A 23,001-nucleotide genomic window follows, 5' to 3' on the forward strand; every position below is an offset into this window, starting at 1 on the left:
GGTTAGTGGAACATGGCAAGATCCAGTGAGATACATGTTTCTGGTAGACCTCGACCTCTCATATGAAATCCTTGTGCTTAGTGTAACAGTTTTTAGATCTTTTGGAAAAGAAAATAAAGCACTGGATGAGAAGAAACCCATAAATATGCATGAAAAAACACCATGCAAAAAGCACTTAAATAAATACTCCATCCAATATATATCCATCCATCCATTTTCCAACCCGCTGAATCCGAACACAGGGTCACGGGGGTCTGCTGGAGCCAATCCCAGCCAACACAGGGCACAAGGCAGGAACCAGTCCCGGGCAGGGTGCCAACCCACCGCAGGACACACACAAACACACCCACACACCATGCACACACTAGGGACAATTTTAGAATCGCCAATCCACCTAACCAGCATGTCTTTGGACTGTGGGAGGAAACCGGAGCGCCCGGAGGAATCCCACGCAGACACGGGGAGAACATGCAAACTCCACGCAGGGAGGACCCGGGAAGCGAACCCGGGTCCCCAGATCTCAACTGCGAGGCAGCAGTGCTACCCACTGCGCCACCGTGCCGCCTCCAATATATATATATATATATATATATTATATACTAGCAAAATACCCGCGCTTCGCAGCGGAGAAGTAGTGTGTTAAAGAGGTTATGTAAACATATATATACATATACATATATATACATATCTACATATACACATATCTACATATACATGTATATACATATGCACATATATATATAAATATAGACATACATATATACATACATACATACATTCACATATATATATATATATATATATATACATATCACAATCTGATTGTATGGGTGGTTACCTACCAGGTAACGCTTATGGTTGGCCAGCAAGTCAGCTAACATCAGCCACGGTGCCTTCAGTTGTGAGAAGCAGATCATAGAATGGTTGAAAATATTTTACTGTCAAATAATGCAAAGAGTACGCGACACGTGTTTCTCCCTAATTCTTGGCTCATCAGGCGTACACACTCACTGCACTACCTTACGGGAATCGAACCTCGGACGTCAGCGCTAGAGGGGCTTCGCAGCGGTGAAGTATTGCTTTTAAATTTTAATTAAGAAGAAAAGAAAACCTTTTTAAATTGAGGGAAAATATACCAATAACAATTTGTTAAGGATCTGTTTTTTTGTGAAGTTGCCTTTACACAGCCTGTCCGCAGTTTTATAAACGAACACCATATAAGGCCGTCCTTTCTCCTTGCTTAGCAGTTCTGAATTGTTTTATTGTTCGTTTATTACGATTGTTATAGTTCTCTTTGTATACCACATTGTCAGTTCAGCACTCCGGTTGTAATATGACCAAGTCGCGCAAGCTTACTGTTGAGAATGCAACGTATAGTTGTACAGGAGAAAAGAAATCTTGCCAAACTTAATTTAAACTTATGGTTTACACCGTGCTTTGTTTCCGCCTTAGCTGCACTTATGAATATGCTTGTATGTGTCACTCACTCGCTTCTTATTGTTTCACTGCCTTCTCAATTGTGTAATGAATGTTTTCTTCAGTACTCTTTGGGGCTCTTCCTTGTTTTCTACGTACTGTGTTCACAGTCAGTTCACGTGATTACGTGGGAGGTGTGATGACACGATACGCAACCCCGCCTCCCACGGCCAGAGAGCTGCAGTCCATTACAGTATATGGACAAAAAAGAGGTTCCAGTTATGACCGTTACGCTTTGAATTTCGAAATGAAACCTGTCTAACTTTTGTAAGTAAGCTGTAAGGAATGAGCCTGCCAAATTTCAGCCTTCCACCTACACGGGAAGTTGGAGAATTAGTGATGAGTGAGTGAGGGCTTTGCCTTTTATTAGTATAGATATATTATATATATATATATATATTATATATATATATATATAATTTATATATAATATCCATCCATCCATTTTCCAACCCGCTGAATCTGAACACAGGGTCATGGGGGTCTGCTGGAGCCAATCCCAGCCAACACAGGGCACAAGGCAGGAACCAATCCTGGGCAGGGTGCCAACCCACCGCAGGACACACACACAAACACACCCACACACCAAGCACACACTAGGGCCAATTTAGAATCGTCAATCCACCTAACCTGCATGTCTTTGGACTGTGGGAGGAAACCGGAGCGCCCGGAGGAAACCCACGCAGACACGGGGAGAACATGCAAACTCCACGCAGGGAGGACCCGGGAAGCGAACCCAGGTCCACAGATCTCCCAACTGCGAGGCAGCAGCGCTACCCACTGCGCCACCGTGCCGCCCTATATATAATATATATATATTTTTAATCTCACTTTTGCTTGGAGAATGGATGTACCAAAGCATCTGATATAACAGGAATGAAGACAGGTCTCTTGACCAAAGAATGAGTGAGGGAGGCAGGTCTTCAAATCAAACACATGACCCTGTTTCAACAACTGAACCTGCACATCATCAGTCTGCCAAAACACTGAGATAATCTGAGTCTAGTCTACTTGCTGTTAATTTATATTTGCAGTCGCTACTTTGTCAGACACTTAACACAGTCTGTCGATGAGCTCTAGTTGTGTACATCTTCAAATCATGTCTAAAAACAAATTTACCTTATCATTCTCTTGAATTTCCATCTGTTTGTCATAGTCTTTGACTGATATTAACTTATATCTGACATTATGTTTTCAGCTCTTACTTTAAATTTGCTGTCGTATTTAGTTTTGCTTCATAAAGCACTAAAGTTACTAAAAATGCTAAAGATTTACTGATTGTAAAGATGTTTTCCTAGTCATCATGATATTAGCTGATTCCCTTTCCTGGTCACTACCTATGTGGACTTTGCACAGAACTGTTAAAAAAAATCTTTATTGCAAAACTTACAGCAATTCTCTTTCAGTTGCCATCAACATATTCTCCTTTAGATGCAATACACTTGTCCAAATGCTGCTCCCATTTCTGGAAACACTTCCTGTACTCATATTTAATTACTATATCTAAAGCCTCCTGTTTTTTTCTGGATTTCTCCCATTGGAAGCAAATCTTCTTCCCTTCAGTCTCAATTTTAACGTCAGGAACAAAAAGATGTCACATGGAGTGAGATCTTGCAAATATGAGGAAAGGTGGGATGGTGTGAAGCAACAACCACATTGAATTTGTTCAAAAACTGATTGCCTGTTACTGCAGTGTATGCAGGTGTGCTACCATGGAACAAAATGCAGTTTTTTGTGTGTCACTGTCCCTGATGCTTTCTCATAGATGCCTCAAGAGCTCAATGTAATGTCGCTGATTAACAGTCTGTCCACAGGGAACAAACTTTTTATGAATAAGTTCGTCGATGTTGAGAAACATGTTCATCATTGTCTTGATTTGACCTGGCAAAAAATATCACCCAATACCCAAAATACACACTTGATCAGCTCGGCATGATCCTACTTGGGAGAGTGACTAACCGCACTATAGGTGTACTATACCTGGCGACATATTCGAGAGCTACAATATACTCCCATGGATATTGACTGATTCAAGGAATTTTTGGGTCCCCTCTCATACTTTGTGTCCACTTGGGCATTTCTTTAGGTTAACAGATTTCTTCCCCCATCCTAAAATCATGTTTTATGAAATTATTTCATCACTTTATTTTTGTCTTTTATGAGTCAGTGTAGGTGTTTGCCTGATACTGTGATGCCTTAATGTATGCAACATGTTCAGCAAAGGTGCATCTGAACAAATGATTGAATGGAAGACAAACCAACGAGGCAGATTTTTGACTCCAAGATGACTCCACATCTACATATGGTGAGTTACAAGTCTGGACCAATTTTGCTGTTTTGGCATTTAGGTAGACTCTGTGGGCCTCAGCAGGAATGAAGGATTTTTGACTTTTGTTGTCAAGACTTTTTGAACCTGTCAGCTGTCTTTGGGGACAGAGTAGTGTGACACTCCGTCCCATCAGCAGAGTATATAATGAGGATGCCCTTTAGCATTTGCTGTGTTTGCCTTCTGCTTACGTTATTAATTGGATTGCACGAGCACTCCTACTTCATTTTTTCAATTCTCATGAGTGATTAGAATAAAAAAATGCAAAAATGTTAAGAAATATGTCACTGTTGTAGGTGTTAGATATAGCAGAGGAAAACATCCAAAAAGCTGGCACAGCTCCAGAGAACAAGATGCTTGTGGAATCAGCACAGAAGGCCAGTTTTTGATTAAAAGTCATTGACTCAAGCTCAGTTCTTCCAAATCGGCAGCCAGGCATTAACTTTATTTTCAAAAAATTACTGTATCTGTCACAATTAGCTATTCACTGTAAACGTGTGCTTATTACCTTAGTGAGGTAAATGTTTTCTATAAAGAATCAGTGTTAGCATAAATAATTTGCAATGTAACCATTTAGGAAGACAAGGCTATGTGCACACTGTTAATCTACGGTTATGGTGACCACTATCACAAAATACTTTACAAAGTCATCTGTCAAAATTACTGGCAGCATCCTATCATTAGCAAGCAGCCTTGATGGATTTCTTGATTTGCTTGTGATTTAAAGTCAAGATGATAAACACACATCATACTGATTCATTATGGCGCCATTGGCTGGACCTGCTTATTCCAACCTGTCATGGAATCCAGGAGTCTATCCTGGTTGCATTCAAGTCAATTTATCTTTGGAAAGGAGCATTCACTGAGTTATGCATATTTACAGCTAAAATGTTTGTCTCAGTCCAACAATTTGCTATGTGGTGACTGTTGAGATGTGAAGTTGTGATCTTTGGATTACACAGACACAAAGAAGCTGCTTCCATCATGAAGAGCAATAGGAGGACCTGCTGTTCTCTCCGTGGATGGCTGCACTTTTAAACTGTGTGTGTGATGATAAGGTGGGTTATCGTCCAGCACACCTTCAGATTGTTACAATGTCATGTTATTTTATAATCTGCTTAATCCAGATCAGGGTTGTGGGGGTTGCTGGTGCCTATCCCAGCTAGCACAGGGCACAAGGCAGGAACAAATCCTGGGCAGGGCAAACACCCACACCACACACTAAACACTAGCACCAATTTAGTGTCGCCAGTTCACCTAACTTGAATGTCTTTGCACAGTGGGAGGAAAGTGGAGCACCCAGAAGGAAAAACACACAGACATGGGAAGAACATGCAAACTGGGCAAGGATACCAAGAAGAAAAACAGCATTTGTCTCCACATCTTCACATGGTGAGTTACATGTCTGCACCAATTTAGCTGTTTTGATATATAGGTAGACTCCGTGGGCCTCAGCAGGGATGAAGGATTTTTGACTTTTGTTGTCAAGACTTTTTGAACCTGTCAGCTGGCTTTCAGGGACAGAGTAGTGTGACATTCTGTCCCATCAGCAGGGTATATAATGAGGGATACCAGGGATACCCAGGATACCAGGATACCAAGAAGAAAAACAGCATTTGTCCCAAGTCATGAACCAAATTGGGCAAGGCTCTGGTTCATTCCAGGGCAAACTTATGCATACAAAGGACACTTAAGGAGTCATCATTTAACTTCACATGCAGGTTTATGAGATGTGTGGGAAAAAAAAACCTGCACAGACACAGTGTGAAGGTGCAAACTCCAGTGTGACAGTGACTGGGCTGTGGTCCTGACACAGGTCTCCTCCTGGCATTGCGAGGCAGCAGCACTAACTGCTCTACCACTCTGCTGCCTACCATTACCAATATGTGATACAGTATATTCTCTTATTTATAAGACAGGACCATTATTCTTGTTAAGCTCAGGCTTTACTGTACTAGCTTTGAGCAGACAAAATGTGAATAAAATTCTGAAAGTAAATGAGGATAAGCAGTTATTCCTCATTAAAGAAGAGAGTTAGTCTGAGTGACAGGTTTTCATAAACAAGCTATTGACCTTAATACTGATGACAGATAGACTTGGCAGCATGTGGAGCGGAATGTGATGCTATCCAACTGTGTCTTCAGAAGTGGTCTTCTTCTCAGCACACTCCTTCAGCCACAGCTTTCCACCCGAGGACACCTTGCACTAAGAATGGTAAGTAAAGAGATGACCCTTTAAGCTTGTTAGACTCCATATGTATAAGAAAATATATACCATTAAAGAAAAGGAACTGAAGATGACATTTTTGCAGTGTGAAACTCAGATTTCATAGTTTGTATATCCTGTCCCTCCATTATGTGTCTGCTTCATAATAGGTATAACCTACCAACACCCTCGGACACAGCTGGAGGGGCTGGGAAAAATTGCAAAAGGGGGGTGGGATCCTGCTTAACTCCAGGACAAGATACTGCCCTTACGGTAAACACAAATTAATAACCTGCTCTTTCTCACCTTAAGTTCATTGACTGTTTAAAATTATTTGAATGCTCAGCAAAAACTAAAAGTTCAGATAACCAGGGATGGTGTTGTCAAGTGCAGCTTCATCATGATAAGCCACATGAAATTACATCATCATAAATCAGGGTAGGGGTGCAGTCGGTTTTCCATAATTGCATAAGTATTCATGACTTGAAAATGTCCTGCTATGAATGAGAGTTCCTTTTGATGGTCTGGTGCCCTATTCACAGTTATTTTCTGCTTTCAAGCAGATTGAGACCACTGAATATAAAAAATTAACTCCAGCAAATGGGTGGATGGACTTTCTGAGGTAGTTTGCCTACAGCTGTTCTGCTACTTTTCTTCCCTCCTTTCAGATGGTCTGTGGGGATATCAGTTGCAAACTAATTCAATTTTTGGAAAGGTCACAAGGATCTGATAATCTACATTATTTCTTCCTATGAATCGTGAATTTTCAGGAATGTTTCAAATTTGATTAATTTCAGAAGTGAATATCAACACCTTCCCCTTTGCGAACAGCAGGTGGTGGCCTTTTCACTTTGTTTCACTGATTCATTGTTCTTATCTTCTGAGGAATTAGATAAGTTAAACCTGTCAAGGAAATTTTGACCAGTCAATAAAAATTAAAAAATATCAGACAAATATCCATTCAAATATTGATAATACAGCAGCCCTTGTCTTCTTTCAAAGTATAATGAAAGGTGTGAATTAAACATAAGCCTTTCCCTAAGGAAATAATACTTGACCTCAATCCATTCATTCATTTACTAATCTGTTTGTCCAGTTCAGGGTAAAATGGTACAAGTCATGGACTTCATTTGGATCGGGCATCAGTCCATTCTTAAACACACAGCCACACGTACATTTAGGTGGCTCATTTTGAGTCTAAATAGAAAGCATGTTGTTGTAATGTAAGATGAAAATCCATGCAGACTGAGGGAAAACATTCAAACAGACATGCATAGGGTGGACAGACTTGAGGACTCTGGTGCTGCAGCCCACTGTGCCCTCTTCTTGCTCACACTTGACCTGCAAAATTTAAAATAGGCAGTTAATGTGTCAGAACTTTCAACATAAGGAACAAGTTGTTTTGAATGGAAAAAGTGAACCGCAAATCCCAATGAAACTGAAATTATATTCATAACAAGCTTTTGGATTTTTGTTAGCATATGCATTTCATATACAGTAGTCATTGAAAAAAATGAAATTGCAGATATGCAGACTTTATATATTCCTAGATTTTAAATAATATGAACAAAATGAATATCCAGCTCATCTTACAGTTCTCCCCTTTAATGTCATTTGTTAGTTCAAGTTTGTACAAGGAAATGTTCAAGGAAATTCTAAATTGTATGTCTCCTCAGAACAGTTCTCAATAATGCAATAATAGTATACAAATATATGTATACTATGTGGCGGAAGGCTGGGGGCTGTGCCCAGCCGGGATGCCGAGAAGGACCGGGAGAAGTACTATGCCTCCCCCGGACCACGAGAGGGCAGCCCCCCCTAGTTTGTATGGGGGCCAGGGGAATTGAGCATGGAAGCTCAACCCTATAGGGGCCTGTGGCCACCGCCAGAGGTTGCCCTGAAGACTGTGAAGCCCTGGACGTCAGCACTTCTGCCACACCCGGAGGTGCTGGTGGAACTATTACCAGAGACACCTGGTGTGCTTCCGGGTGCTCATGCAGCACTTCTGCCACACCAAGAAGTGCCGCAGGAAGCTCATCAGGAGGAACCTTGAGCACGTCTGGGTGGGAATAAAAGGGGCCGCCTCCCTCTAGTCATCAGCTGGAGTTGGGTGGAAGAAGACGAAGCTCGGAGGAGAGGAGTGGAGGCGGTGAAGGAAGACAGGACTTTTAAGAGGCCTGGACTTGAGGGTGTTTGGTGCAGGGACATTGGGATGTGTTTGGGGCACTTGTAAATAGGTATTGTAAATAAAACATGTGTGGTGCTTGAACCATTGGTGTCTGCCTGTCTGGGTTGAGGCTGATCTCCACAACTAATATACACCAATCAGCCACAACATTAAAAACATCTACCTAATATTGTGTAGATCCCACTTGTGCCTCCAAAACAGCTCTGACCTGTTGAGGCATGGACTTCTCAAGACCTCTGAAGGTGTCCTGAGATACCTGACCCCAAGACGTTAACAGCAGATCCTTTAAGTAGAGTGTGAGGTTTGGCCTCCATGGATTGGACTTGTTTTTTCAGCACATCCTACAGATGCTTGAATGAATTCAGATCTGGGGAATTTGGAGGCCAAGTCAACACCTTGAACTCTTTCATGTACCTCACCCCAGGTGAGGTGCCCTAGTGTGGCATGGTACGTTATCCTGCTGAAAGAAGCCATTGTCATCAGGGAATACCAGTGCCATTAAGAAATACATGTGCTCTGCAACAATCTTTAGGTAGGTGGTACATGTCAAACTAACATCCATATGAATGTCAGGGCCCAAGGTTTCTCAGCAGAACATTGCCCACAGTATCATACTGCCTCTACCAGCTTGCCTTCTTTCAATAGTGCATCCTGCTGCCATTTCTTCCCTAAACAAATGACATTCACACACCCAGCCATCTATATGATGATAATGATGATGATGATTCAACTTTAATAATAATAAATAATACATTTTATTTAATAGGCACCTTTCTTTGCACTCAAGGTCACCTTACAAAAAATTAGACAACAACAAAAAAAATAAATAAATAAAATCAAATTACAATAAAGGCAAACAAGTAGTAGCAAACATCAAAAGAAAATATTTGGCATTAACAATAGTAGGTTCATAGTTGGTAAGCCAGTTTGAAAAGATGTTTTTGGAGTAGTTTTAAAATGTGTTATTGAGTCCAGTTGATGGATGTGAGAGGGAAGAGAATTCCAGAGTTGAAGGGGCACTATGAAAGACACTCGAGCTCACATAGAACAGAGTTTGATGTGTGGTACAGAAAGTAAGGTTGCAGATGTGGATCTAAATGAAGAAGACGGAGTGTAAGTCTGTAGGAGATCAGTGAGGTAGGGAGGAGCAAGGTGGTGTAGAGTTTTAAATGTTAAGAGCAGCATTTTGTATTGTATTCGGTAGTAAACAGGGAGCCAGAGAAGCTGGGAGAGAACAGGTGTAATATGCTCAGTGGGTTTAGAACAGTTTATTATCCTAGCAGCAGAATTTTGAATAAGTTGTAAGCGATGAATATGTTTTTGTGGGATACCAGATAGAATAGCATTACAATAATCAATACATGACGTAACTAAGGCATTGACCAATACTTCAGTGAGTAAGAGCAAGACGGAGTCTAGAAATGTTTTGGAGATGAAAAAAAGCACCTCGAGAAACATTGTTTATATGGGATGAAAAAGAGTGGGTACTATCTAAAATGATGCCCAGGCTCTTAACCTGGGAAGAGACATTTTTAATAGTAATGTTAATTAAAAGGCAAGTTAGCTTTAGTAAGTGTGGAAATTAGGGCACTCCAGCTGCCCTAACCCCAACACAGACAGACAGAGACACGAGTTCAGCACAACACACGTTTATTTCCACACAGGAGGTGCATCTCCTTCGCTCCCCTCCTCACCACAGTACATCAAGCACCAAATACAGTTCCTTCATCTTCTTCTCTCCTTGTTGTCCACCTCCACTCCTCCTCTTGGCAAGCTTTATCCCTCTTTCTCCCGACTCTGGCTCTACGAATGGGGTGAGGTGGCTCCTTTTAAGCTGACCCTGGGAGTGTTCCAGGTGGCTCGCTAATCAGACCTGGAATCACCCCCAGGTGTGGTGAAGCCCCATATAGGGCTCTGCAACTCCCCATGGCGGCCCCACGGAACCCAACAGGGTTATGCCACACTACAACTCCCAGTGTGTCCTGCAGGAATCCATGATGCCACAGCCACCCAGGAGGGCTGCCGTCTAGTGTCGTGGTAGGTAGTGCCTTGCTGTTGTTCTCTCCCCTGGTCATTCTATCCAGCTGGCATCCCGGCCAGGTAATGGCCATGGCCATTCGTCACACAAGTATAGATTTAGAACCAAGGAAGAGCACCTTGCTTTTATTGCTGTTTAGTTGGGGAAGATTATGAGTCACCCATGACTTTGTCTTGGAAACATGCAGTGAGAATATATGGGGGAAAACAGAAGTAGATTTAGTGAATAGATAAAGTTGTGTGTTGTCAGCATAACAGTGAAATTGGAAGCCATGATACCAAAAGATATTGTCTACTGGAAAGATGTAGATGAGAAAAAGAAGAGGACCCAGCACAGAACCCTGCAGAACTCCCTGAGTAACTACTGTATTCTGAAGTGCCTTGAGCATGGGAAAGGCGCTATATAAAATGTATTATTATTATTATTGTATTCTCTGACTTCAGTTGGTAAACTGAACTCTGAGAATAAGGCGGTTGGTAAGGGAATGTGGGTGATAGTGGAAAGTATGTAATTTTACATAGGGACAGAAGAAGCTTTTGATGGTGGATTTTTCCAGTTTTGAAATTGAAAAAATCCAAAAAAGCATAGCAGTGCTTAACAGTAAAGTTATGATGAGTGACATTCTCTGGTGGCGTAATTAGTCTATTCACTGAAGAAAAAAGAGCTCTAGTATTATTCCCTCCTGTATTAATGATGTTAGAATGACAAACAGCTTTCACAGCAGAGAGAGCATTTTTGTATTGTAACAAGTGATCTAAGTACATTCCCTTATGTACAACAAGGCCAGTTTTCTTAGCTAGCCAGTGGCCTTGAGCTGAAGGAGTTCTGGTGTGAATCAGGGAGCAGTGTGAACAAATGAAGCAGTCCGTGTTTTTAAGGGAGCCATTGTCTTGAGAACAGAGCAGCATTGTAATGATCCACTAGTTCAGTGAAGGCAGTGAAGGGTGAAGCAGGCTGTGAATTAAATAAGCAAATAAAGCTCGCTGGGTTAACATGCTTGATATTACGAAATGAGATAACACGCTGAGTCTTTGAATTACTGAGAGGTATGCTAATATCAAATGGAATTATTTTATGATCTGAAATGGGTAATTCTGTATAAGTAAGACTGTATGGTATAATGCCAGTGCAGCTGACTAAGTCTAGAATATGACCTTTTTATGGGTTGAAATGGAACAGTCAAGCATTTCATTAAAATCACTTGTGAGTGCATCAGTTGAGATATCCACATGTATGTTAACATCACCGATAAAGATGACATTTGGAGGCATAGCACACATAGTTGTTAAAACAGTAAAAAGTTCTGCAATTAAACACTTGATGGTTTAGGAGGCCTGTATAAGACAGCAGTTACAGCAGGCCTGCAGAGTTTGCCAGCTGACAATTCAAAGCAAGAATAACCAGGGAGATGCACCAGTGATAATTTTATGTCTTTGCGGTAAATTATTGCAAGACCGACATGATTTACAGATGTAAGCAAACCCTGGAGGGAGTGCTTGGTTTAAATGAAACAATCACTCGGTTGCTGCCAAGTCTCCATAAGACATAAACAGTCCATCTTAGTGTCTGTGATAAAGTCACTAATCGGAAGAGCTTTGCTGGAAATAGATTGAATATTGAATAATCCAAACTTCAAAGTGTTCATAAACATATATTCCGGTGACTTTACCAGAGGACTCAGCACGCTTTGATCAACATGTCATCCAAAAGTATGTGGTCAATAGCATCTTTCAGATCAAAAGGAGTGAATTGTTTCACTGTTGTTTGTGCTGAAGTAAAAACGACAACGAGATCCCAGTAAATATATCTTGGATGCCTCAGAATGTCACAGTACAGCAGAAGATCAGCAGGTAGCTCATAATTTGTCCAAAGTCAGTAGACCGTCACCAATGGCATTTACCAAAAGTATTCAGTAATTGATAAGGTGCAGTTTCCACCATCAAAGCTAGGCACCAGACCAGGGAATCAGCAAGAACGTTTTCACTTACCCACACAGATTCCAGCCAGCAAAAAGCAGGTCTACGAGGCCTCATGTTAAGGCCAAGAAAGCAAAGAATGGTAAGGGACAGGAATGCATGATATTAATTTGTAATCCAATGTGAGATTGCATGCAATGGCAAAAAAACAATTTTAAAAAGGCAGATAAAAACACACAGAGAGAAATGCCAGTGTTTACTTCCACCTCCATTTCTTCATTGTACAGGTACATTGAAATGCACCTCTTGACAGGTGCCACTGTAACAAGAAAATCAGTGTTATTCACTTCATCTGTCAGTGATTTTAAAGTTGAGGCTTATCTGTGTATAATAATACATGAATAATGACTAAAATGTATGAAACATAGTAAACATTACATAATGATGCTGGACATAGCTGAACATAAGGTGACCCCACTGTAAATTATCTGAACACATTTTATGACTCACACAGAAACACCAGAATGTAAATTTGTCAACATTTTAAAGATAAATTAAACCTATGCATTTTCTGAATTTACTTAATCCAGTTTTAAGATGCAAGTTGTGGGCATCATCCACAGCGCAGGAGGCAATCCTTGAATGGGCATCACAGCACCACAGTGTACAGTATGTTCAAATACACATCCACATTTTTTCCAAAGAAAGACAAATCAGCTGAAAATGTCCATCTTTGGGACATGAGAGGAGGCACTGGGAAAACCTGCAAACTTCACATAGAGAGAGATCAAGACAGACCTTTGAATTCGATGAACCTTGAGGTGTAAGGCAACAGCTCTAACTACTGTGCCATTATGAATTAATAAAGCACTGATTTTCAAAGGCTGATTAACGTAAATAATTTAAAATACAGGAATATGTGTCCAAGTGTTTAGGTAGACATCTGGACATTAGAGTTTGCTAAGTTATTAAACAATTTAAGTAAAAATCAATAAAACATTTACTATTGAAGTATGGTGCCCTTCCTCTTTAAGGTGAGCATTTAGAAATAGAGATGGTGTAAAAATTAAAATGGGACGTGCTAAAAAGTGAATCTTCCTTAACCCCAACTCATCTTATTTGTTGTCCTTCTTAGAATATAAAATGAAAAGGATGTGAATTATGCAGTAAAATAATTCTGTATGATGAGCACTTTGACTAAGAAGCAGGCCAGATCTCCATGGCTTATCCAGGCCAGTAAGAGGACATATGCAGCCATATATGGGTTGACAGGATTGCCAGGACATGTTAAAATAAATTAATTTGTCACTTTTTCATAAGGAACAAGAATCAACTTTTTTGAATCCCGGATATGCTCCAGTGACATTTTCTCTTCACTATGGACCAAGTCTGCCTGGTCACTAAGAAGTGCTTTATGAGCAGCAGGCATCACTGGGCAGGAAGTACACATAAAGCCGTCTTCCACTGCCATTACCTGAACAAAGCCAGACCAATCTGGCTTATCCCTGGAAGTCTTTATTGCTGGTATTCATAAACACTGCAGTTCTTCATAAGCAAAGCTAATAGTGGCCGAGTGGACGGCAGCCTTTTTTTCTCCACACACACAAAAAAAAAAAGACAACACTAAAGGAGACGTTCATATAATAAGATATTCAAAGCTGCTTGATCCATTCAAAGCTCATTGGGGCTGGAGACTATACCAGCAGCTGGAACCAACCATGCACAGGGCACCAACTCATTGCAGCTAGATTAAACATCTAAATTAAATATCATTAATGTTCATTAAGGTGTATATTCAAGAATTTTTGGTTGGTGTACTTAAGAGTTGTGACAGATAGATAGACAGGCATGTGGTTTTGCTGTATTTTTACCATAAGCGTTGGGGCATTTAGAAGGTTAGTGTCTGCATTCATATCAAATATGTGTTGATCTACAGAGAGGGGGTCCGCATGGCCCATGGAGAGAGTGAAGATGGAGCATCTCTAGGGACCTGCTGCTGATCTGTTTATGTTCTTGAAAGTGCCATCTTGCATGCAATTTTATAGGGATGGCAAAAACTGAAAGAGGTGATATGGCATTGGAAAGTGGCTATAGAACAGAAAGTGTTCAAAATAAATGTAGAAAAGAGGCATAAGATTATGTAAAGGATTTGGTGAAGATATTGGCATGAACTCTCTTCACTAAGCAGTAGTCTGCAAGTCATGAATGCAGACACTTTTGTCATGTGTGATCAAGGTCCTGGGATCTGAAATTGCATAGCATAAAGTAACAATTGTTCTCAAACAGCTCAGTGCTGCTGATAGCACTAGCTGCATAGGAGAACCCTACCTTGGCCTCGATGGGGTACAGTCCATCAGAAAGCCCACTCATATAGACTCAGTTTGGAGCCTTCAGTTAAATTAACATATACATCTTGGAGGTGTAGGAGGAAGAGGAGGGAAGCTCAGACAGACACAGGAAGAACATGCAAATTTCCAACAGAAAGTGATAGGCCAGGCCACTGGACCTGTAAAGAAGCAAACAATGAATTCTGTGCTGCCCTTCACACTGAATAGTAAGCCAAAAAATTAGAAATCCAAAAAGAAATTGTTTGGAAGAAAGTAGTGAAGTCCTTCTGTGTAGGTGACATAATGAATGTGGTGGTAAGAAAAGCTGAGCATGTATGGAACACATCTTGAGGTCTTGTCCTCATACTTTACTTTCTAGCTTTGAAGGGCAAAAAATACGACAGCTACTCAAGGAGCTACATGAGCGTGATGTGTGGCTAATGCAGATGAACCATGGTACTGTGCAAAGAATTGGGATGAAAGTATCAATAACATTTTAGAATAAGCTTTTAAAGCACCGAGGAAGCAGATTCGCTCCACTTTTTCTTTTTTTTTCTTCTCTATTTATTTTTATTAATTTATTAATTCATCTATTTACTTATTTTTACTAGCTTTAAGTTTTACTTTGCTGTCTTAGCTCTCTTTCTCAGAGGTGGGGATGATTTGTTTTCGATCTTATTTTTGTAAAAATTGATTTATTTGTATGAATGTTGTGTGATTTCAATAAAATCAATAAAATAAAAAAAAAATAAAAAAGAATTGGTAAGAAAGTGTTCATGACAGAACAGACTGGTAAAGGGGTTACAGAAAAATGTAGTTTGGACATATGGAGGCAGAGAATGACTAGAAATCAAAAGTGGAAGGAACTTAAGGAAACAAGATCAAATGAATGGACGTGAAGAGAAAAGGCCCAAGGACTGACAGAATTGTTGTTGTTGGTTGCTGACATGGCTCAAGTGCCAATGCACCCACTTAGGTTGATATTTGGTTATCTAGTAGATCCTAGAGGCTGGTATAAGTATGGCAGTCTAGGATGCAGTGGAACCTTAGTCTACTATTTACAGCATTTTACCTCAGAGCTGGTTACTTTCTTTCAGAGTTTCATGCCAAGAATCCCAGATCTGTGTTGCAGCCTCACGGTTTCCACAGATAATGCCACTTGATTTGCATTTTAAAATCTGAGAGCTTATGGTCCTACTGTTGACTAACTGTTCGCTAAGAATATACTTTTAGAAATCACCTAGACTGCACTTGCCACACATGGCCCAGTCAACAAAAGTTGCACCAGCTCAGAAAAGAATACTAGCTCTGTTCATTATTAGCAACTAAAAGACCTGATCCTTCAAGGATGTGGAATGTGCAAAGTTCTGACACTGCTTTCCTCTAGCTTCTGTGTAGTCCAAACTTCATTTCCATCTTGTAGGGCACCAGGAAACATTTACAGCTTGGGGTAACATTTGAGCAACTTGTTTCAACTCATTTGTCTACATGTCAGCTTACTTCTGCTTTTATCATGTGTATGTCTTGTCAAAGATGATACAAGAGCCACATAAAAGAGTTGGTTGCAGCCACCTATATCATTTTTCCTGACTGCAAATGGATGAATTTTTAGTACAGATGTGTACAGGTTCGAGTCCAAAACAGAACTAACTGGTGAGGTTGAGATGGTGAGTTTTTAAAGTGAGGCAGAGGAAGTGAGGTAATTATGACCGGAACCAGAAGTGACATCATCTGGCTTGTGGCTGGAAGGGGCATCTTCTGGACCAGAAGTGACATCATGGGCCTCCTGACTGGAAGTGATGTCATGGAGGCCAGGCAGAATTTCCCGTAATAAGTCTGCAGTGGAAAAAGAGAGATCTGTGCACCTCGCCACCTCCTGGTCTGGTGTGGAATTACCTTTCTTCAAGCCCTTTAGCTGCCTTACATGCACTCGTGCGTGACAGTCTTCCAAATATGGAAAATCTGTGAATGCTTCTAAGTTGTAGCAATCAGCCGTGATGATGATAGCTGTCATAGATGATAGACTGGCATCTCAAGAGTTATTTGAAAACTTTCAGTGTTTGACCACTTTTGTAAGGACCTTTTAATGTCTTTCATTATAAGGAGGAGAATGACATGCTCAGGAGGCTCAGAGCTTACTCTCTGGTCTTTTTAGGGTAGTCTGAAGTACATCACTCAGGACACACCATGTAGGATGCCAAGACAAGCCTGGAAAGCCCAAACTTAGTAAACCGAGTAAACTAAGAGAGAAAATGAAAACAATGGAGGAGAAAAGAACAAGGTTGTTCAGTCAATCAAGCTTGTTTGGCTACCTAAGATGTTGCATAATGAGAGGAGAAAAATGGTTCTTGATATTTTCTCAAAAGAAGACAGAACGTTTACCTGGTAGAGGAGACTGGATCTGAAGAATGAATCAAAAGTGTCACCAGAGACTTGAGAAATAAACAAAGCCTACTCAAACGTTTTTACTGAGGACCTCCTGCTGGTAATATTTTCAAAATTGCAAGATTTCTTACCTATTTCGGGATGGAAAAGCAAAAACCACATTGTGGCAAATACAATCAAATAGCATACATTCACATGATTTCAGCTTATTTCACATTTTTTGTATAGTTGAATGAAACATATTTCTATTCCATGGTTGTTTTCTTACCCAGAGATATAAACATAAATGAAAAGATCTGTAGCTGTGTAACATAAAAAGTAAACTGATACAATAAAGCCTACCCTTTTACATAAATTGGCCGTTTTCGTAGATCTGTGAGTTTACTAAAAGTAAGGAGGCAATCTTATAATACCTATGCCTACGTGCAGATTTCTTTTCAGTATTACATCATTCTAACAAAATGTTATCCCTTACTTTATTTTACAGCATGTTTAATAAAAATCTCTATTGACACTTGTAGGAGTTACTGACTTTGTTCTGTTGAGTGTCGCTTAAAGGTCCTTGTTACTTTCCTCCTACTTGGTATTTTTAGGTAGGATTTTTCTTACTGTCAAGACAGCATTTATTATGATTCAGAGGAGTTTTTTTTTAGATCATTTTAAGAATATTTGATCAGGAGAATTCAAGAAATTGATACTTAGGGTTGATAAGTCATCCATTATTTCTCTTGCATTTCTTGCAGCTTCCAGGATCCCAGTCATGTGTGTGATTGCTGACATTGTGGAGCTGACACCTTCTCCTTGTGTCAGTGAGGGTCTTCGACTATGTTCCCTGACTTTCCTCCAGCATCTTTAAAGACATGCAAGGTGAAATGGCTCCATGGTGGGTGTGTGTGTGTGGACCCTGCTATAGAGTAACATGTTGATTTTCAGGAAGCATTTGATATAAGGTCCCATATGAGAAGTTGGGAATCAAAATTTTAAAAAGGGAATTAAATGACTACTGTGTAGTTGGGTGGATTATAAAATTGGCTAAAACACAGGAAACAGATGGTTATGGTGTGAGGAACCTTATCAGAATTGGATGATGTTGAAAGTGATGTCTCTCATGGTCATGCTAGGGCTGCTACTATTTTTTATATACTAGGGGGCTCTGCCCCCTGCTCGCTTTGCTCGCCAACCCCTGTGTATGGTTTACCGGATATACAATACAATTTATTTTTTGTATAGCCCAAAATCACACAAGAAGTGCCGCAATGGGCTTTAACAGGCCCTGCCTCTTGACAGCCCCCCAGCCATGACCCTCTAAGAAGACCAGAAAAAACTCCAAAAAAAAAAAACCCTTGTAGGGAAAAAATGGAAGAAACCTTGGGAAAGGCAGTTCAAAAAGAGTCCCCTTTCCAGGTAGGTTGGGCGTGCAGTGGGTGTCAAAAAGAAGGGGGTCAATACAATACAGTACAATACATAGAAAAGTATATGTGCACAGTTGTAATAAATGACGGAGTGGTAAGTCTCAGCCACATTTACAGCAGTAGAAATAATTGTAATGACCTTCATGAGCTTTGTCATGGTCTCAGTGGCACCGGTGATTCACCTCTAACTTTCCACACAACAAAAGGCCCCATCAGTGCCCGACATACACAACTCTATCAGATCTTTCACCTCCATTTGGCTTCGCTCCCCCACTTCTCTCTCCTTTTTGATGTTAGTGAGTTCAGCTTTAAATGCAGAGACACGCAGCATGTGGTGCTGGCGTTTCCCTGCTGTCGTCTGTCAAAAAGAGAATGCAAAATAAAAAGAATTCTTTCTATTTTATCATGAACTGCTTACCCTCAGACTGAATGCTCACAAAGAATAAGGCCTGCTTTCTTTTGATTTGTGTACAAAATACTGAAAGAAACATGAGAAGAAAGCCTTAATTTATAAATTTTTACATACCAAAAAAAAAAAAAATCTGCCTCTAGTTATGTAGTAGAGAAACCTTGGAAAAGTAAAATAAATAGAACTTTTCAAATGAAGTTTCAGACAAATCGAAGAAGTTGAGGCAGCAATCCAATAAAGCTGGCATTGTGTGGCATTGTCTCTGATGATAGATTGAGTCACTGCTGCTAATAATATCCATCCATTTAAGCCCCAGTCATTTTGAAAATAGATTTGGTTCTTGGGGGTGCCAGTCTATTGCAGGATGCCCCCGTTCACACTTGCACTCTCATGAGAATTCACAGTTGGTCTAATATGATGCCTCTGTGTTCCAGAGTTCTGAATTTGAATGTTCCACTAGCAACTGCAGGGTCCTCCATATCTGTGTTTCATTTTTCTTCACATGTCCTGGTTTTCTTTGCACAACTCAAAGAGGAAGTGAATGTGAGTGTGTGGCCTCTGTGAAGCTGGTCAGTGTCCATCCTGCACCTCATGCTGGATGGCTACGATACCTGTGACTATGATTTGGACTGAGTGAGTCTAAAGATGAATGATTGGACAGATTGTTCCAGACTAATGAGTCAGTATCTAGAGACATTGATTTATTCCAAGGGAAATTCAAGGCAAAACAAAAAAAAGACTTGAACTGGCCACTTAAAACAAGGTGAGAAGTGCTCCTGTGTAGCAGTGCTTTGGCTCTTTGTATTATGAAGTGTCATTGCTCACCTACAGCTGTGCACACAAATTACTTAAAGGTTGTTCTTACTGTTTCCAAATAGGTCACGCCAGTCCTTCTTTATTTAGCTTGCGGTAAAACTTGCAGACTCACTCCTCAAGACAAAACTGCACGTGCTCACATGGCCCATTTCAGTAACTTCTATTTGTACATTTTCAATGAGAATAGCAACCACGAGGTTACCTCATCCTTCCTTCAAACCCTCTAACAAATGTGTGTACCTGTGAGAGGCTCTTTACGTGATATTTCCACCTTGGAGAGACCTTAACAGCTTTTAAGAAATATCTGAATGGGACATTACTGAGTGTGTCTGCAGCAGAGATGTATATAAAGCGAGAAGAGCGTAAGTTAATTAACATTTGCCCTTCTTCTCCTAGAATGAGTATAGATTAGTTACTTCTGTTCTAAGAGACTGTCATGTAGGGCAGCAGAGTGCCACAGAGGCTGGCACTGCTACCTCATGGCTCTCATGTGTTAGATTCTGATTCCACACCACATGGTTGTCTGTTTGGAGTTTGCATTCTGCAATGTTTCTTTTTTTTCCTGGTTGGCCGAGTGATGGAGTGGGCTCTGTAATGAACGGGAAAGCCATTCACAGTTGATCCTCACTTTGCACCTGATGCTATTAGGATAGGCACCATCTTGAGTAAGTGGATTTGAGAATGTTGCATTCCCAGCAACTTGGGTTGGCACTGAATTGAAAAACAAAGAAAACCAGGGTTTAATTCAGGGTTAATTTAGTATAAGAAACAGAGAGTGGCCGACAAAATACCTCCGTACAGGAGGCTTAATATTGAGTACAAAAGGAAACTGAACAACAAGATGTTTCTCTACCGTCTACTACTATCTGATTTTCAACACACTGTTACCTACTTCTCAAGCTCCCACCCGAACTCCCTGATGTCAGAACTATGGGGAACACCTCTAAAATAACCACAGAGCACTCAGGGTGCCCTTACTCCTGAAGCACCTGAACCTGACACAAACAAGTGTGGGACACAAGTTCTTTCTGTTGTGGGAAACATCTTCCCTGTCTCCCACAAGCACAGCAACACAGTCTAAAGCACAGCACATACAAAATGCTTTCTTCTCTTTTCTGTTTCTCTTCTCCTTTCCACTACTCCAGTCAAGCTTTGTTGCTCCTCCTCTCGACTCTGGCTCCCCGAGTAGTGGCTGCTGGCTCCTTTTATAAGGCACCCAGAAATGTTCCAGGTGTTTGATTATACATTTCTGGCAGCACTTCCAGGTGTGGTGGAAGAGCTGCTCATAAGGCCTCCTCCTGCTGCAGCACCTCCTGGCGGTGCCTGCAGATCCCAACAGGGCTGCACCAAACTCCAACTCCTATGAAACCCTGTTGGAGTCTGAGGCACCACTGCAACCCGGGGGGATTGCCATTTAGCATCCCAGGGGAGGTAACGCTCTGGCCACACTTGCTCCCCCTGGTCCTCCCAGCATGGAGGCCCCGGCCACACCCTACACTAATCTGTGCTTATTCCCGCTCAACTTTGTGTGTAGTGATCTCAATCTCTTATTCATTCTAACATCCCTGATTCACATTAATGTCATGCCATCACCACAATGTACTGACCTCTGTAGGTCAGTCTACGGAGACCTGTCATGATGCAGCCAGGACTGTTGCCCTGGCTCAAGGTTATTTGTTGTTTACTTAATCTTATTTCAATACCATTTGTCATATTATGTCATTAATTCTATTTTTGATTCTGTTTTCTTTTTCTATTTTGAGTATGTAATATGATTTTCTTATGGATATGGTGTTTAATTTTGTTGTGTTTTTTGCAACTTCCATCTATCCATCCATTTTCCATCCCGCTGAATCTGAACACAGGGTCACGGGGGTCTGCTGGAGCCAATCCCAGCCAACACAGGGCACAAGGCAGGAACCAATCCCGGGCAGGGTCCAACCCACCGCAGGACACACACAAACACACCCACACACCAAGCACACACTAGGACAATCCACCTAACCTGCATGTCTTTGGACTGTGGGAGGAAACCGGAGTGCCCGGAGGAAACCCACGCAGACACAGGGAGAACATGCGAACCCGGGTCTTCTAACTGCGAGGCAGCAGCGCTAACCACCTGCACCACCGTGCCGCACTTTTTGCAACTTTGTTGCAGTTTTCCTTGCTACCTATTTTTTGCATCCTTAAGAGGCAGGGCCACCTAATGGAGCAGCAATGGTTCTGGGCCTTAGCAGTATTTAAGCCAAAGGTGAGGAAGGCACACAGCTTCGGCATTGTGATTGTGATATTGTGATTTTTCTGCTTCTGTTTTTGGATTGCATCAATTTTTCCCCCTGCTGTTGTTAAAAGTTGCTGTCTTGGTTTAGTGATTATTTTGGATTTTCTGCAATCCTTTGGTATCTTTGTAATAAATCTTTAAATATTTAAACATGTATGCTTTGTTTTGTCTGTCTGAGCATTTACAGGTTTCTTTCCTTCCTCATACAGTAACTCTTTCTGAACTTTAAAAGCTTAAGCCCCATTTTGTGGTGTACACAAGCTGAAAGTCTGCCTGTTGACTTTGGGGAAGGGTTGCCTGGAGTACACCTTTTCCTGCTGATCCAACCTGAATCAAGGTTGATCTGGCCTTGTGTGAGTTTTTTTGAAGTCTGCTCCCTTTATGTTCTCTTGGTGGTAGGTATCAAAAACAGGCGCTGCTCTTTTATCTGTGTGCCATTGCAAAATCTCAACAACGAACTAGATAAGCAAACAAGCCAAAAAACAGACATTTATTAAATGTATTGTTGAGATACAACATTAAACTTTAGATGTTAAGATGTTTATACTTGTTATGGTTTGGGTTCAGTTTTAGCAAAATCGAAGCTAAAATTAAAACTTAAAAAATCTGTGTTATATAATGAGTTTCAGATAGTAGGAGGTGAAACCTTTGAAAAACAATTGGCAGGATGTCATCTTGACTAATTTTACCAGATCACGCCAAGGTATACATTGTCATGATGTCAAATGAAAGGCAGAACATCAAATGGAAAACATGATTATTTTTGGTTGCACTCTTTCCCTCATTCCATCTTGATTCTCAACCTTCCTTTTAATCATAGTGTATAATAAGGATCAATATGTTGTGATGATGAAAGGAAACAGATAGCATTGTTTCCTTTGGATATCACCAACTCATTATTGTTTGGCATATTAAGTACCACTCAAAGACTGGAGGTTATTTAAAGGAACATGTAACAAGAAATATATTGTAAGAGACTGTCCAGCAAGCAAAGTTTGTTGTCAAGATGGAATCTGGCACTAGGGTAGCACCAGATAAGATGGTAAGGCTAATAAGGGTCAACAAGGGAGAGAAGAATCCACATTGGCAACTGGAGAGAACCTCATCAGCCAGTGTTGGTAAGCAAGGCCCACCAGGGTACCATTTCACTAAAAATGATACTGTTCTCACTCTCTAGAACTACTAGGACAGGGGTGCCCACACTTTTTCAGCTTGTGAGCTA

Source organism: Erpetoichthys calabaricus, chromosome 3, assembly GCF_900747795.2.
Source record: "Erpetoichthys calabaricus chromosome 3, fErpCal1.3, whole genome shotgun sequence".
Taxonomy (NCBI): Eukaryota; Metazoa; Chordata; class Cladistia; order Polypteriformes; family Polypteridae; genus Erpetoichthys; species Erpetoichthys calabaricus.